The sequence below is a fragment of the Arachis hypogaea genome, chromosome 20 (assembly GCF_003086295.3).
Source record: "Arachis hypogaea cultivar Tifrunner chromosome 20, arahy.Tifrunner.gnm2.J5K5, whole genome shotgun sequence".
NCBI classification, from domain to species: Eukaryota; Viridiplantae; Streptophyta; class Magnoliopsida; order Fabales; family Fabaceae; genus Arachis; species Arachis hypogaea.
The window spans coordinates 130,947,145-130,961,722 of NC_092055.1; the positions used below are offsets into that span (position 1 = coordinate 130,947,145).

At 34.8% G+C, this 14,578-nt stretch overlaps 1 long non-coding RNA gene across 1 annotated transcript; it reads right to left on the reverse strand.

Annotated features, from left to right (window-relative positions):
• Positions 1-1,309: 1,309 nt before the first annotated feature.
• Positions 1,310-3,598, reverse strand: LOC140182659 (uncharacterized). The gene is made up of 4 exons (XR_011878655.1): positions 3,437-3,598; positions 3,291-3,345; positions 3,074-3,202; positions 1,310-1,598 (listed from the first exon to the last, which is right to left on the reverse strand). It is a non-coding gene; the product is annotated as an uncharacterized lncRNA (long non-coding RNA).
• Positions 3,599-14,578: the final 10,980 nt, after the last annotated feature.

A 14,578-nucleotide genomic window follows, 5' to 3' on the forward strand; every position in this document is an offset into this window, starting at 1 on the left:
ACCCTGACCCTGAGTCTGCTGCGGAACAAAGCCTCCACGCTTGAAATTCCTACCTCTCGGAGCAAAGTTCCTCCCTGAAGGCCTCTGAAAAGGCATCCTCAAACTCCCTTTCTCTGCTGCCGCCTTCCTCACACAATCCTCAGCCACCCTACTCTTATTCACTAATTCAGAAAATACCCTGATCTCCATTGGGGCAACGAAGCTCAGAATATCGCTCCGAAGACCTCCCTCATATTTAATACACTTCCATTCAGCAAAATCTTCAGGCGCACCTTGACAGATACGAGAAAAGCGACATAACTCCTCAAATTTACTGGTATACTCAGCAACAGTCATTTGTCCCTGCTTTAACTGCATTAATTCAAGTTCCTTGGCATTTCTAGCTGAATTAGGAAAGTATTTCTTATAGAACTCTGTCCGGAAAACCTCCCAAGGAATCGCAGCACCATCAGGCTGCTGGATACGTCGTGTTCCCTGCCACCAATACTGAGCTTCACCTTGCAACTGATAAGTTCCAAATTCAACCCATTGCTCTTCAGGAACCTGTTGTGCCTGTAATGCCCTTTCCATAGCCTGAATCCAATTATCTGCATCAGTGGGATTTGAGGTTCCCCTAAAAGTCGGAGGGCGAACTTTCAGAAATGTAGCAAGTGTCATAGGACCGTCTCCATCATTATTGTTCCCATGATTACCCTGATTTATCTGATTACCCAGTGCCTCAGCTGTTGCCTGCATAGCTGCAGCCATATTTCCCAAGGCAGCCATAAAGTCTACTGGATCAGTCCCTGTGGGTACAGGAGTAACGGTGCCTGTCCTACCTCTACCTCGCCCGCGACCGCGTCCGCGAGTCGACATCTGGTCCCTATACACACCAAACAAGTGATATTAAGTTGATCAGTCTCAATATCGCAGGTCTAATGCTTTAAGTTCCAAATGCATGCTCATAAATGTTTATGCCATATATATCAATAAGATATCCTAATAGCACATAAACACATATACAGAGAATGCACAGAAGCACAATCAGTCCGTCTTTCAGGCTCTATAGGAACGAACTGCTCTGATACCATTAATGTAACACCCTACCACACAAAGCTTTACGCTTAAGTCGTAAAACAGAGGTGATGTGGTATTACGACCTCTAAAATAAAATAAGTACATATAATAGCAGAAGAGTTATAATATGCTAGGAGCCTTGAAGGATAGGGAAAATAAAAATTGCACAATAAAAGCGCAACGCTCAAGGAACGAGTTAACTTGCATGCTAAGAAAACTGTAACTGTCAAACATAAGATAACAGAAGTAGGAATAGAGTGCCAAAGATACAAAATAACAAGCTCCTAACTCAGCCTGCGAAGTCAAGACTGGCCGGAGAATATTTACACATATATACATACATATCCAAAACCCAAAAGTACATACACACAATCCTGCCTCTCCATAAACCTCTAAGAGGATCAAAAAGGACAAGTTATGCGGAGAGAAAGCTAAGTACATATATATACATCACTGTACAACAAAACTATACAACAACACTATCCAGTAACCCCTCCGCTTTAAGAGTCCAGACGCCTAACGAGATGGCTCCCGACCTGCATCTGAAAAATAACAACATAGTATGGAATGAGAACCGGAGGTTCTCAGTATGGTAAAGGTGTCACACACATAATATATAAGGTCCTGGGAATGCCAGAGGCAATCCTAGAACGCCGACACTCAGATTGTAGAGCTTAAAGTATTAAACAGAAACCATAAAAGGTGGTTTACTAAGGATATTTAAACCTAACTTAACTTAACCTTAAATCTAAATCCCATTCTGCCATTCCTCCATACCTCCGACTCCATCATGCATTTTCACAGACAACTAAACAGACAAAGGCAAGCACAAGAAGGTTACAAGTACTGCAGATAACAAATATACATTTGACATGGCAAGTACATTTAGGCACACCCAGTTAATACACAAGCAAGTAATTCAAGTAATATGCATATGATGCATGCCTGTCCTATGGCTGATGAGGCTCATCTGTCGGTTATCCAGCCAACCCGACAAGTCTGAATTGTCCTTAGACTGTCCCCCGACGTGCATCCCCAAGAGTCTATGCATAGATTTTTCTCAAATAATCAATATTGCTCAATGGGGGTAACATTCCCGGGAATTTATATAGTGCCCGGTCACACTTACGTCGTAGGGTCAACAGAGTATCGAGTTTTCAACCTGGTACACGTGGTGGCAAGCCACGGCACTTAATCCAGGGAATCTCGTATCTCAGATTATTCAAATTCATAAGCCATATAAATAATTCAATTAAAATTCATCAACATCCACATCATTCTCAATCACATCTCATTCATCATTATATGTCAATCATATTCAATCATTATCCTTCATTATCACACCTCTCATTCCGTCCATCAATAGTTCCAATTCAAAACATAATTCATTCTTTTCCAAATGAACTAAACTTAAAACATGCTCATTTTCTTAATAACTCAAAATCAAACCATATAACCTTTAAATCTAAATCTTTTTAAATAATCATATAAACAAAATCTCTAATTTTTATAAAATTTCGGCAGCATCTCCTCTAAAACTCGGACTTTGCCACCCTGTTTGGGTCCAAACCTGTATTCTTTTCAATTCAACATACCCTTTCTCATCATCATAACAACCACCACAATAAATCTACCTCAAATCAACAATTAAACTCATACAATATTCAAATCCAACAACCAAAATTCAACTAAGGATCATAGTTCACAAATCCTAGGCTTTTAACACAAAATACCTCATTATCACAACAACCTCCACAATAGTTATACCTCAAATCAATAATTCACCAAATCATTAGTTAATCAACAATAACATTCAACCATAATTCTCTCCAAATTAACATAACAACGTTCACCATCCAAAATTAAAAACTAATTATCCAATAAACTTCAACCAAATATATTCATCGACAAATTACTAAATATTAAATATACACCTGCATTCCAACTTATCCTATGGTCATCTAGCCTAAGTTTTCACAGAACATTATATATTAAATGCAAGAAACCTAAACCATACCTTAGCCGATTTCCACGTAACGACCAAAGCTATTTATTCAAAACCAAGACAGCCCCTCAAAACTCAACTAATCCGCTTCCTCCAAGTTCCAGTATTCACAATTTCAAGCTCCAATTATTTATTTTCAACCTAATACACATTCATAATACATATATACCCAATTTAATACTCAAAGCTCAAATTTAATGAAATTAAAATAGAATTATCGTATCCTCACCTTACCCAAGCTTCACATAAGCAAGAGTGAACGTTTCTCTCAAGCTAATTGGATCCTAAAACATCAGAAATCAAAGAAATTCAACATTCCCACTTAAAATTCGAAAATTGGGAGAAAAGAGGGCTGAGAGTGATTAAACAAGTTACCAGTGAAATTGTTCCGGTAGAAATGTAGAGCTCGACGCGGAGGACGCGTGGCCGCAAACGGTGCGGCGATTGGAGCTCGGACGGAGAAGTTACGGGGATCGGAAATTTACCGTAAAGTTACGGAAGCTTTCTCCCCTCCCTGGAAGTGTTTCACGCTGCTGCATCCAAATGAGGGAGACAAAGGGGTTCAGCTTCATTTTAATGAGTTGGTCCGGTTGGACCGACGGCCCAGTTTGGGTCCGGTTCAACCGGTTCGGTCCGTTTGGTCTAATTTTTGGACCGATTTCTTCGAAATTAGTGTCAAAATTCTCGTTTCGATGAGCTCTACCCTATTTTGATATAATATTCACATTTCTAATCCTCCTTATTAAAAAATAATTTATTAACTAATTATCTACTAATTTAACCGGGGTTTACAGATGAAGGGAAGAACTTCACGAAGTTCGAAAATAGAGGAGAGTGTGTTTACTATCACAACTCTGTCACTCTTGAATTCATTTTCTGATTGCACAAAAAAACCAGTTCAATTCACCTTTCTTAGCTAATAAATAGAAGCAACTTAATGAGCTGCATAACTAACTATCTAGTCAGCACTCTAACAAACTTATTCCCTAATCACTCACTAACAGAATCTGCCTATATTCGCAACTCCTAACTAATTATCTTGCTAACTATTATACATGACTCATTAGCTCATGTAACACCCCCTCTCAAACCAGAATCGGTGACATTCACCATTCTGAGTTTGCTACAACATTTTTGAAACATGTTAGGAGCTAATACTTTGGTCAATATGTCAGCTGTTTGGTTAATTGTTAATGTGGACAATATCAAAGTTGTTCATGCTCTTAGTGATCCTTGACATAAAAGGCAACCGTTTTTGTTTTGCATAATAACAAGAATCACAAGGCTTATTACAAATTGAAAACTTTAAATCTTTGTATTCCTTTTTCATAACAACAATTCTATCATTAGGTAAATGTCCTAATCTAGGATGTCATAGTTCAGAGTGCTTTAAGTGTGTGGACTGTGCTGACAGTGTGGATGCAAGTGATGCAGATGCAACTTGTGATGTAGCTTGAATGGGTGTGAGGTTCTCAAAAGCATAGAGCTCTCTCCTTTGTTCAGCTACACCAATTGTTCTCTTGGTAGTTTTGTCCTGGATTTCACATTTATTTTCATCAAAAATCAATTTGCATTTCAAATCAGCTGTCAATTTTGAGACAGAGATCAAATTAAATTTAAAATTTGGAATATAAAAGACATGTAGCAAAGAAAATTGATCAGAAAACACAACTGTTCCTACAGTATTGACTAATGTATTTGTGCCATTAGGCATGCTGACTAGTACGGGTTTGATTTGGTATAGGTTTTGAAATGAATTTTTGGCATATGACACGTGATTGGTTGCTTCTGAGTCAATGACCCAGGATTTAAGACTGAATGTAGAAAGTGACATTATATAAGAGATACCTTGGTTTGACGGTAGAGTTGTGGTGACAAGTTGATTTATGCTATACTTTGGGTGTGCATCTTGTTGGTTCAGAAGAGCAAGCAAAGCCTCCTTTTGTTCTAAGGTGAAATATGGCTCAAATTTGCCAAATTCTTCCTTCTGAGATTGATTGCTTACTTCATTATCATCTTCAGCAATCATGTTGTTGATCATGGCTCCATTGTTCTTGAAATGAGGGGGGAAGCCATGTCTTTTGTAGCATGTGTCTGCCAAGTGATCATGCTTGCCACAATGAGAACATTGTTTGGAGCCTCTTCCATTCTTTGCATTATTGCCATAGCCTCTTCCCCCTCTGCCTCTACCTCTTCCTCTTGTGTTTGTGCTACTATTTTCGTTTCTTGAATTGATTAACAATGCCTTTTATTTCATTACTTCATTCAGGTACAGCTGCCGATCTTGTTGCAACAAGGACGCAAAGGCTACATCCACCGTAGGTAACGGCTCCATCAGCATAATCTGAGATCTCACAGTTGAAAATTAATCGTTAAGACCTCTCAAAAGCCTAACTGTTCTAGATTCTTTCTTGTAACCTCTCATTATGTTCACCTCACAATTGCACTTCTCCACACATCTTGAACAGTTTGGGATTGGACGTAAATTTTTCAATTCCTCCCAAATCGATTTCAGCTTAGTATAGTAGGCAGTTACTGATGCATCTCCTTGCTTGGTTGCAAATAATTCTTCTTCCAATTTTGCTATTCTATACACGTCACCATGACTGTACCTATGCTTCGATTCTTTCCATAATTCTTCGGCTGAGTTAATCTACATGACGCTTTGAGCAATTTCAGGGCTTAGAGAGTGATTGATCCAAGAAGCAATGTATGTGTTGCAATGGTCCTATGCTTCAAACAATGCATCATCCTCTGGTGGTCTTTGAATCGATCCATCCATAAATTTCAGCTTGTTCTTGGACTTCAATGCTCTCCACATGTCTCTTTTCCACTGTTGAAAATTACTCCCTACCAATTTAACAGTAACTATGGCTGATCCTGGATTTTCTCCAGGATGCAAGAAATAAGGACTCACCGGATCCAATGCTGGATTTGATTGACCTTTGTTCGTGCTTGATTGGTTCATCATGTTGATCTGATTCACCAACGCAGTAAGTGCATGAATGTCTACTGAAGAAATCGATGGAATACCTTCACGTTCCATCGCCTCTTGTTCGCAAACCCTAATTTCAGAATCAAATCAATGAATCTTGTTGATGCAGATTCAGAACTTCTTCCCTCAATCTCGTTGATCAGAAATGTTTGCCAGTGCCAGATTGATGCATGACAAAGCAAATCTCATCAGTCTCTATCGATTTAGTTTAAGGGAAGAGGAGAAGAATTAGATGAGAAAAATGAGAAAAAATTGATTTTGTAAGAAGAAGAAGACAAAGAATGAAGAAATGTGCTGCAGACTTCTTTCGAAGTTCCTCAACCTTTTATCATCATTCCCCTCCGCGCTCACCGCACCATGTTGAAATGGTGAGTTCAAGGGAGATGAAGGGAAGAACTTCACGAAGTTCAAAAACAGAGGAGAGTGTGTTTACTATCACAACTCTGTCACCCTTGAATTCATTTTCTGATTGCACAAAAAAACCAGTTCAATTCATCTTTCTTAGATAATAAATAGCAGCAACTTAATGAGCTGCATAACTAACTATCTAGTCAGCACTCTAACAAACTTATTCCCTAATCACTCACTAACAGAATCTGCCTATATTCGCAACTCCTAACTAATTTTTTTTTTTTGAAAGAGGAGCTCAACACAACAAGTGGAGCATAGATGATAACAGCATAGGAACCAAACTAAAACAAACAAGTAAAACAAATTTAGATATCCCTTTTGTCATCTCCGGCATTGCCATCAACAACAGAAGGGGTCTGCACCTAACCACTCCTTGTAGTTCAGAAAGGACATGTTGATGATCTCCTCAACTATTTTTCCTTTGTTTTGGAAAATCCTCCGGTTTTGTTCCAACCATATGTTCCAAATGATCGCACAGAAACACACCATCCATCTCTTGCACTCCTCTTTTCTATTTGAGATCTCAGTCCAACTTTGGAAGTGCTCCTTTATTGCACTCGGACAAGCCCATTGCACACCAACATATGATAACCAAGCACACCACACCTGCCAAGAGAAGCTACAACCAAGAAACAAGTGATGGCCATATTCCACACCATTGTTACATAAAACACATAAATTATCTTCTTGGTGAATGAATGACCCCAAACCGACTGAGTCTCTCCTTCGTGTTGACCTTGCCAATTAGGACAAACCAGACAAATAACTCCACTCTAGGTGGGACAAGACCTTTCCAGATAGTCCTAGTAAAGCTGTAGCTTGATATTTCCTCTGGGACCATTTCCACCTGCAACACCTGCACAAATGAGTTAGTAGAGAAAATTCCATGTTTATCATATTTCTAGACAACTCTATCCTCTCTTCCAAATTCAATTTTCACCAGTCTCAAAGTGTGGTGAATCTGGTTCACTAGATCGAACTTCCATTGGAATAAATCTCTCCTCCACTGAAAATTCCATATCCACACTAACCCATCCCAAAACCCACAATCCCCTATCACTGATCCTGTTTGTGTTGAAACTGAGAAGAACCTTGGAAAATGATCTTTCAAAGAACCTCCATGAATCCAAATATCCTCCCAAAACTGAGTTCGTCTCCCGTCACCCACCTCCATGGACAGCCTAGTAATCATCTTCTGCTTGATTTCTTTATTCTTGTACTGTATCTGACAAATGTCCTTCTACGGACCCCCTCGAGTAGGTAATTCCTGTGAGGACAGGAGCTCATTTGGATTCAGGTTGTTACAGGAACAGGCCACCTTTTTCCACAAAGGACACTCCTCTTTAGAGAACCGCCACCACCATTTAAACAGAAGAGCAGTGTTGCGTATCAGAGCATCCCCAACTCCTAAACCGCCTACCTTTTTCGGAGCTTGAACCACATCCCACTTAACCAAAGCCATACCATTCCTCCCATCCTCCTTACTCCATAGGAATCTCCTCTGCAAGGAAATTAGTTTCTCTGCTGCAGCCTTTGGCATCTTATACAAACTCAAATAATAAATCGGGAGGCTATTCAACACAGATTTGATAAGCACCAACTTACCAGCCTTATTGAGGACCTTGGCCTTCCAGATGCTGAGCTTCTCCTCCACTTTGTCTATTAATGGCTTCCACGTCTTAACCAACCTTGGGTTTGCTCCTAGTGAGATGCCCAGATATTTAACTGGAAGAGTGGCTTTCTTACATCCCAACACACTGCACATACGTTGTACCGACCGCTCATCACAGTTGATAGGGATCAAGCTAGATTTATCAAAGTTAATGCTTAAACCTGACATCAACTCAAAGCACTGTAGCAGCCTCCTGTAATTCTTGATCGTCTCTTCCTCGGGAGGGCAGAATAAAACAGTATCATCTGCAAACTGGAGATGCAACAACTCAATATGATCTCTCCCCACTAACAACGACGATATGCGGCCATTCCTAACAGCCTCTCCAATCATCCGATGTAAGACGTCAACAACAAGTACAAACAAAAATGGGGACAAAGGATCCCCTTGTTGTAGGCCCCTTTCCATCTTAAATGGCTTGGATGGCGAACCATTTATTAATACTGACATAGAGCACGTGCTGACACACTCCATAACCCATCCCCTCCATCCTCTACTAAAACCTATCTTCTGCAGTACAAGATCTACAAAACTCCACTTGACTCTGTCGTATGCTTTCTGGAAGTCTAGTTTTATTATTGCCGCTTTCTTCTTCCTCTGCTTGATCCACTGAACCGTTTCACATGCGATAAGAGCCCCATTATGAATCTTCCGACCCCTTATAAACACACTTTGTGTCTCGCCTACTAATCCTGGCATAACATCTCTCATTCTCCTAACCAGCACCTTCAAGATTACCTTATATACACACTCCCACCATAGACGTGAGAAGTCAAGTCATGAGGTAGTGGTCATGAGCCTTCCATTCTTTGTATGTGAAGATTTTGTTCCTACTATTTTTTCTGCATCAGTGGAGAATTTTGGAGGAATCTTCTCTTTGATTAGATGATCCTCGAGACTGTTGGAACCAATTGTGTGAAGAGCAAGTTGCTCCCATGTTTTGAAGGTAGATTTATCAAGTTTATCAAGGATTGGTTGAGAAAGAAAATTTTTCGCATTGGGTAAAGTGGTGGAAATTGAAACTATTTTGCCCATAGATCTTAATGAGCTCAAGATACCATGAGAAAAAGTAAAGGAAGATTCGAAGTTCTATTCATGATGAATCATAAATTTGTGTATGTGTTTGTATTAAATGAATGATCATAGAAAAAATTCCTTTACAAAACAAGCTCAATCAGTATTTATACAAGTGAAAAAACTATACTACTAGGCTAGCTTATATAACTGCTTGCTGTTTTGCTAACTGATTCAGCGGATAAATTAGAATCTTGGTTAATCTTAATTATTGACTTGGTCTTCTTTCTATGAGCAATAACATATAAACAAACCCTGAAACTAAATTTTCAGCTTGTGTAAAAAATGTTAAGATCTTTCTTCTGTATATTTATTTATTATTATTAGGCCTGGTGGCTTTGGACGATTTCAAGTTGACTAACAAATAAGGGAGTGACACCTGAGGTAGTTGAAATACTGATTAAAATTTCTAGTTATATCTCAATCGTGCTTATGACTAATCCAAGGATGGTAAGTTTGAACAAGATTGTTATATAACTGTGAACACAAGGAAGGATTTCAATGTATGAACGAACAATGGCGAAAAAGAAAACAAAGTGAATCAACTGCAGTGCATGATGTTTAAGATGTTACTTGTGGTTGGGAACTTTAACCCGAAGTTACATGATGTTACAGGTGAAAGACAAACGTGTAAGCGACAGTTTTGTTGTTATTATTGTTATTATTATTCCACATTTATGAATGCACATTGTACCACTCTTAATAATGCACAACACAGAGAAACACAAAGAACGGACCGAAAAAAGGCGAAGACACTAAAAAGATTTTAGGTTTTGATTTATTTTATTTTTAATTTAAATTTAGATTTTAATTTGTTTTAATTTTAAAATATTTCAAAATTAAAAATCGGAAAATTTGGTTAAAAATTCAATACAAAAGGATTCGATAATAGGTCCAACTTAGGTGAGATTCGCTTTAAATTTGTGACCATTTTACAGAAATTTCGCAACGCAAAACGACGTGCCACACCGTACACTCATTTGCCGTATTCATCGCGTGCCGGGGTGATGCGAATAAGCCAACAATATTAATAAATTCGTGTTTTATAAGTGAAGCATATAAATTTTTATAGGTATCGCAACCATCCTTCTTAATCTCGAAATTGAGAAAAAGTACCATTATCAACCATCACCTAAATAGAAAGTAGAAACATATTCTATAAAAAAATTGGCTAGAAAATCAATCGCAATACAGAAGGATTCGATAAAAAGTTCAACTCGAGTCGGATTCGCTTTAGATTCGTAATCATTTACGAAAATTTTGTAACGTAAAACGATATGTCACACTGATACACTCATTTGCCGTATTTATCGTGTGTCGGGATGACGTGAATATGCCGACAACATTAATAAATTTGTGTTTCATAAGTAGAGCGTATAAATTTTTATAGACATCGCAACCATCATTTTTAATCTCGAAATTGAAAAAAAACACCGCTAACAATCATCACCCAAATAAAAAGGAAAAACATATTCTATAAGAAAATTTAAATTTTGGATTCCAAGATTTGATATATATACATATATTTCATATATGCATAAAAAATTTTACTTTCTAATTATACATACCACCCATACTATAAATTACGAACATACCTAACATAATAAGAAAAAAATATAAGAAATTCTTTTCCTTTCTATAAATGGTTAATTGAAGCCATAACTGCGAAAGATCATCAGATGTATACGAATATCTGCTGAAACGTTTGTCAGGTGATAATTTTATTGGCCCTATATGTTTAATAATTATTTAGTTAATTTTTTGGTGTATAAATAATAATTTTGTTGTTTAATTAAAAATTTTTACTAACAAAATTATTACATGTATGTTGCAAAATACTGACATGATTGCTTATAAACAAAAACAAAAAGAAAGCAAAGCTTGTCACGTTGTGCACAATCCACTCTTTATATCTCTCCACAAAATATCAAAAAATTATTGTCAACCATCCTTAAACCTGCTTTACTTGCAAGTTGTACTTATGACTGAGGTCTTTCACGCCTCTTAACTATATATCTTCAAACTCATATTATGAAGAGAGAATTTATACCATAAAATTATTTACTTTAAAAATTTAAGTTATTAAATAGAAATATTTATCACGTCATTTTTTGTAAAGAATTTTTATTTTAGGTTTCTCACATTATTCTTTAACTTGATGTACTAGAGACTAATTCATAGTGTGGTCGATTTAAATTATATTTAGGGTTATTGACCAATAAATTATTAGTTGCTACAAGATTTAAATTCTTAATATTTACTAGAATAAATCGGTGACTGAGTAAGTTAATTACTTGATTAATCTAAATTAGTTTATGAAAAACTTTTTTTGTTTAAACTGTGTACCATAAATAGGTCAATTTTTTTTTCTTTTGCTGTGTACTAATTTTTTTATTTTTAGAAAATCTAAATACAAAAATCAAACTCCAAAACGTTGTAATTATAAAAATTAAATTTCAATACTATTTATAAAATTATTATAACATGTACCTTTACAAAATATGTTAGTTTGGAATCTTTATTAAGTGTGAATACTGATTAATGGTAATTGTGACGTGTTACTACCCTTATACATACGGACATGGTCATTATCAAGAGTGGTATGTGGCATGAAAAGAGTGAGCAAAGAAAGCAAAGTGAACAATGTAGTTAATCACACGTATGTATTATGTGTCTACCACTACTTACTTACCCTTTAATTTGTTGCCCCAAATCCGTGAATGTCATTTGCCTTTTGAGCGCAATGTTTGCGGTTTGGAAAACGAAGAAAATATAAATAACGTAAACCACTGAAAATCTATCCAAATTATTTAAAAATATGACAGAAATATATAATTATGAATTAAAATGTTTTATATTAGTCGAAAAAAATGAGGTGACAAGCAAATAGAATTTTTGTGTAACAAATGAAACTCTAATAAATGAGCCACATTATATTTCTTTGTTAACGGAGCAAGTTTTTAATTATAACTAAATATTTTTATTATATTTTTAAATTATTTAAAAATATTTTTTATTAGCTTTAAAATAATTCAACTGCATTTTTAGTAGTTTACCTATAAATAATGTCAATTGCCAAATGCCAAGACTAGTAACTTAATAACCGGTTAGATACTTCACCGCCCTTTATTCATACCTATATGGCCATATCCATAATCCATTAGCCACTATTTCATCCAACTTAGCAATATTTCCTTTTCAAGTTTATAGGTTATAGATATGATTATTTATATATTTTTTTATCAATTTAATTTTTAGGATAATTAATTTTATAATATAATATCAAAATTTTTATAATTTTTATAATTTAAAATTTAATTTTTATTTTAAAAAAGTTTTAATATAAAATAATTATTAAAAATATAATTATTTATGTGTCTTTTTTTATTATTTTAATTTTTTGAAATAACTGATTTTATGATAAGTTTAATAACTTATGTATTAAATAGTTGTCTGGTTTCATATTTAGCCTAATCATTTTGATGAGTTATACCTCAAAATAGTCCATGAGATTCCAATTGCACCAATTACGTCATTGAGATTGAAAAAAATGCATTATATTAGTTCCTGACCTATTTTTTATTAACGACGTGATGACATGGCATGATGACGTAGACTGTAAGTGACACGTGTCACTTCATGATTTGTCCACGTGTAATGGTATGATGATGTGGTGACCAATGACACGTGGCATGCTGACGTGGATGGTTGTGCCATGTGTCATAATGCTATTTGCCCACGTATCCATTTGTGCCACGTGTTGCAACAGTATTCGTCCACGTGTCATCTATTATGTCATCGTTGTATATGCACTAAATTAATCCCTTACTTTGCATTAAATGACTCATTTTAGTCCCTAAAATTGAATGTCGTGCACCAAACTGGTCCTTTCACCAATTTTTCTCATTTTTTTAAATTTAAAATTTTAATATCTTGGATACATTAATTTCAATTCTATTTTTTCATATATCGTTTAAATATAAGTGCTTTCATACAAATTTTTTAGATTTTACTTTTTAGTTTTAATTATATAATTTTTTTTAATAATGTAACATTAGTAAATTTTATAATATATAAGCATGTTATTATAAAAAGATAATTATATGATTGATTAGACACATTTTTTTCATAAAAAAAATATGTATTTTTAACAATAAATTAATAATTAAAATAAAAAAATTTTTTTATGAAATACACGTTTTCGTTATGTGTAAATGAGTTAGATTGAAGGCACTTCAAGCACCCTTACTACCATCTTTGACCTCTACAGTCTAGACGAAAGAGGTTGGAGATGGTAATGAACGAAGTTTGAAATGCCTTCACGTCAACTCCAAGACGGCGGTTATTAGGGATATCCGCAAGAAAAAAATATTTTATAAAAGTATTGAAAGAGGTCGGAGATGGTAGTGAAGGTGCTTGAAAAGCCTTCACGTCAACTCTAAATCGGCGGTTAAGGTATTCGTAAGAGAAAAAATATTTTATAAAAACACTTTTATTTGAAGAACATGTGAAAAAAACAGAATTGAAATTAATGCATTAAAAAATATTGAGAATTTTGAATTTATAGAAAAAAATGAGAAAAAACCGATGAAGGGACTAGTTTGGTGCACGACATTCAATTTCAGGGACTAAAATGAGTCACTTAGGCTGCGTTTGTTTTTAGAGACAGGACAGAACATGACACTGAAATGGAGACAATAGGACCGAGACACTAAAAATTATCTTTTGTGTATTGTGTTTGGATACGATGGATAAGACACTAATGTAATGTCTAGTATTATGTTCGGATACACATGGACAAGACTAAAATATTATATGAAATGACTAAAATAGCCCTGTGATTCCAAATTTTCTACATCAATACAAATTAATTTAATAAAAAATGAGAGTACGTAGGAGTACTTAAAAAAATATTTGAAGAGGAAAAAAATTTTAATAAAAAAATATATTAGTATTTATATTAAAATAAAATTTATAAATATAATTATTTTATTTTAAAATTTATTATTAATATGTAGGAATACATATGGTTAAGATTAACAAAAAAAATAAATTTGAGTTTGATTAATAAAAAATTTTGTTTAAGTTAATAAGCCAAATTAATTTTAAATAAAAAATTAATTTTAAAAAAAATCCATTTTTACATGAAAAATAATTAGTTTTTGCATATAAAAATTTATTTTTATTTAAAAAAACTATTTTTTTTTTATCTAAAAACTGATTTTTTTTTTATAAAAAATTGATTTTTCTTTAAATTATATAAAATCAATTACAATTTATAAATTATTTTTTAGCATTTTAAAAGATCAACTTTACTTTTACTAATATTTATCTTTCAAAAGTTTTAAGATTTATTATTTTTATT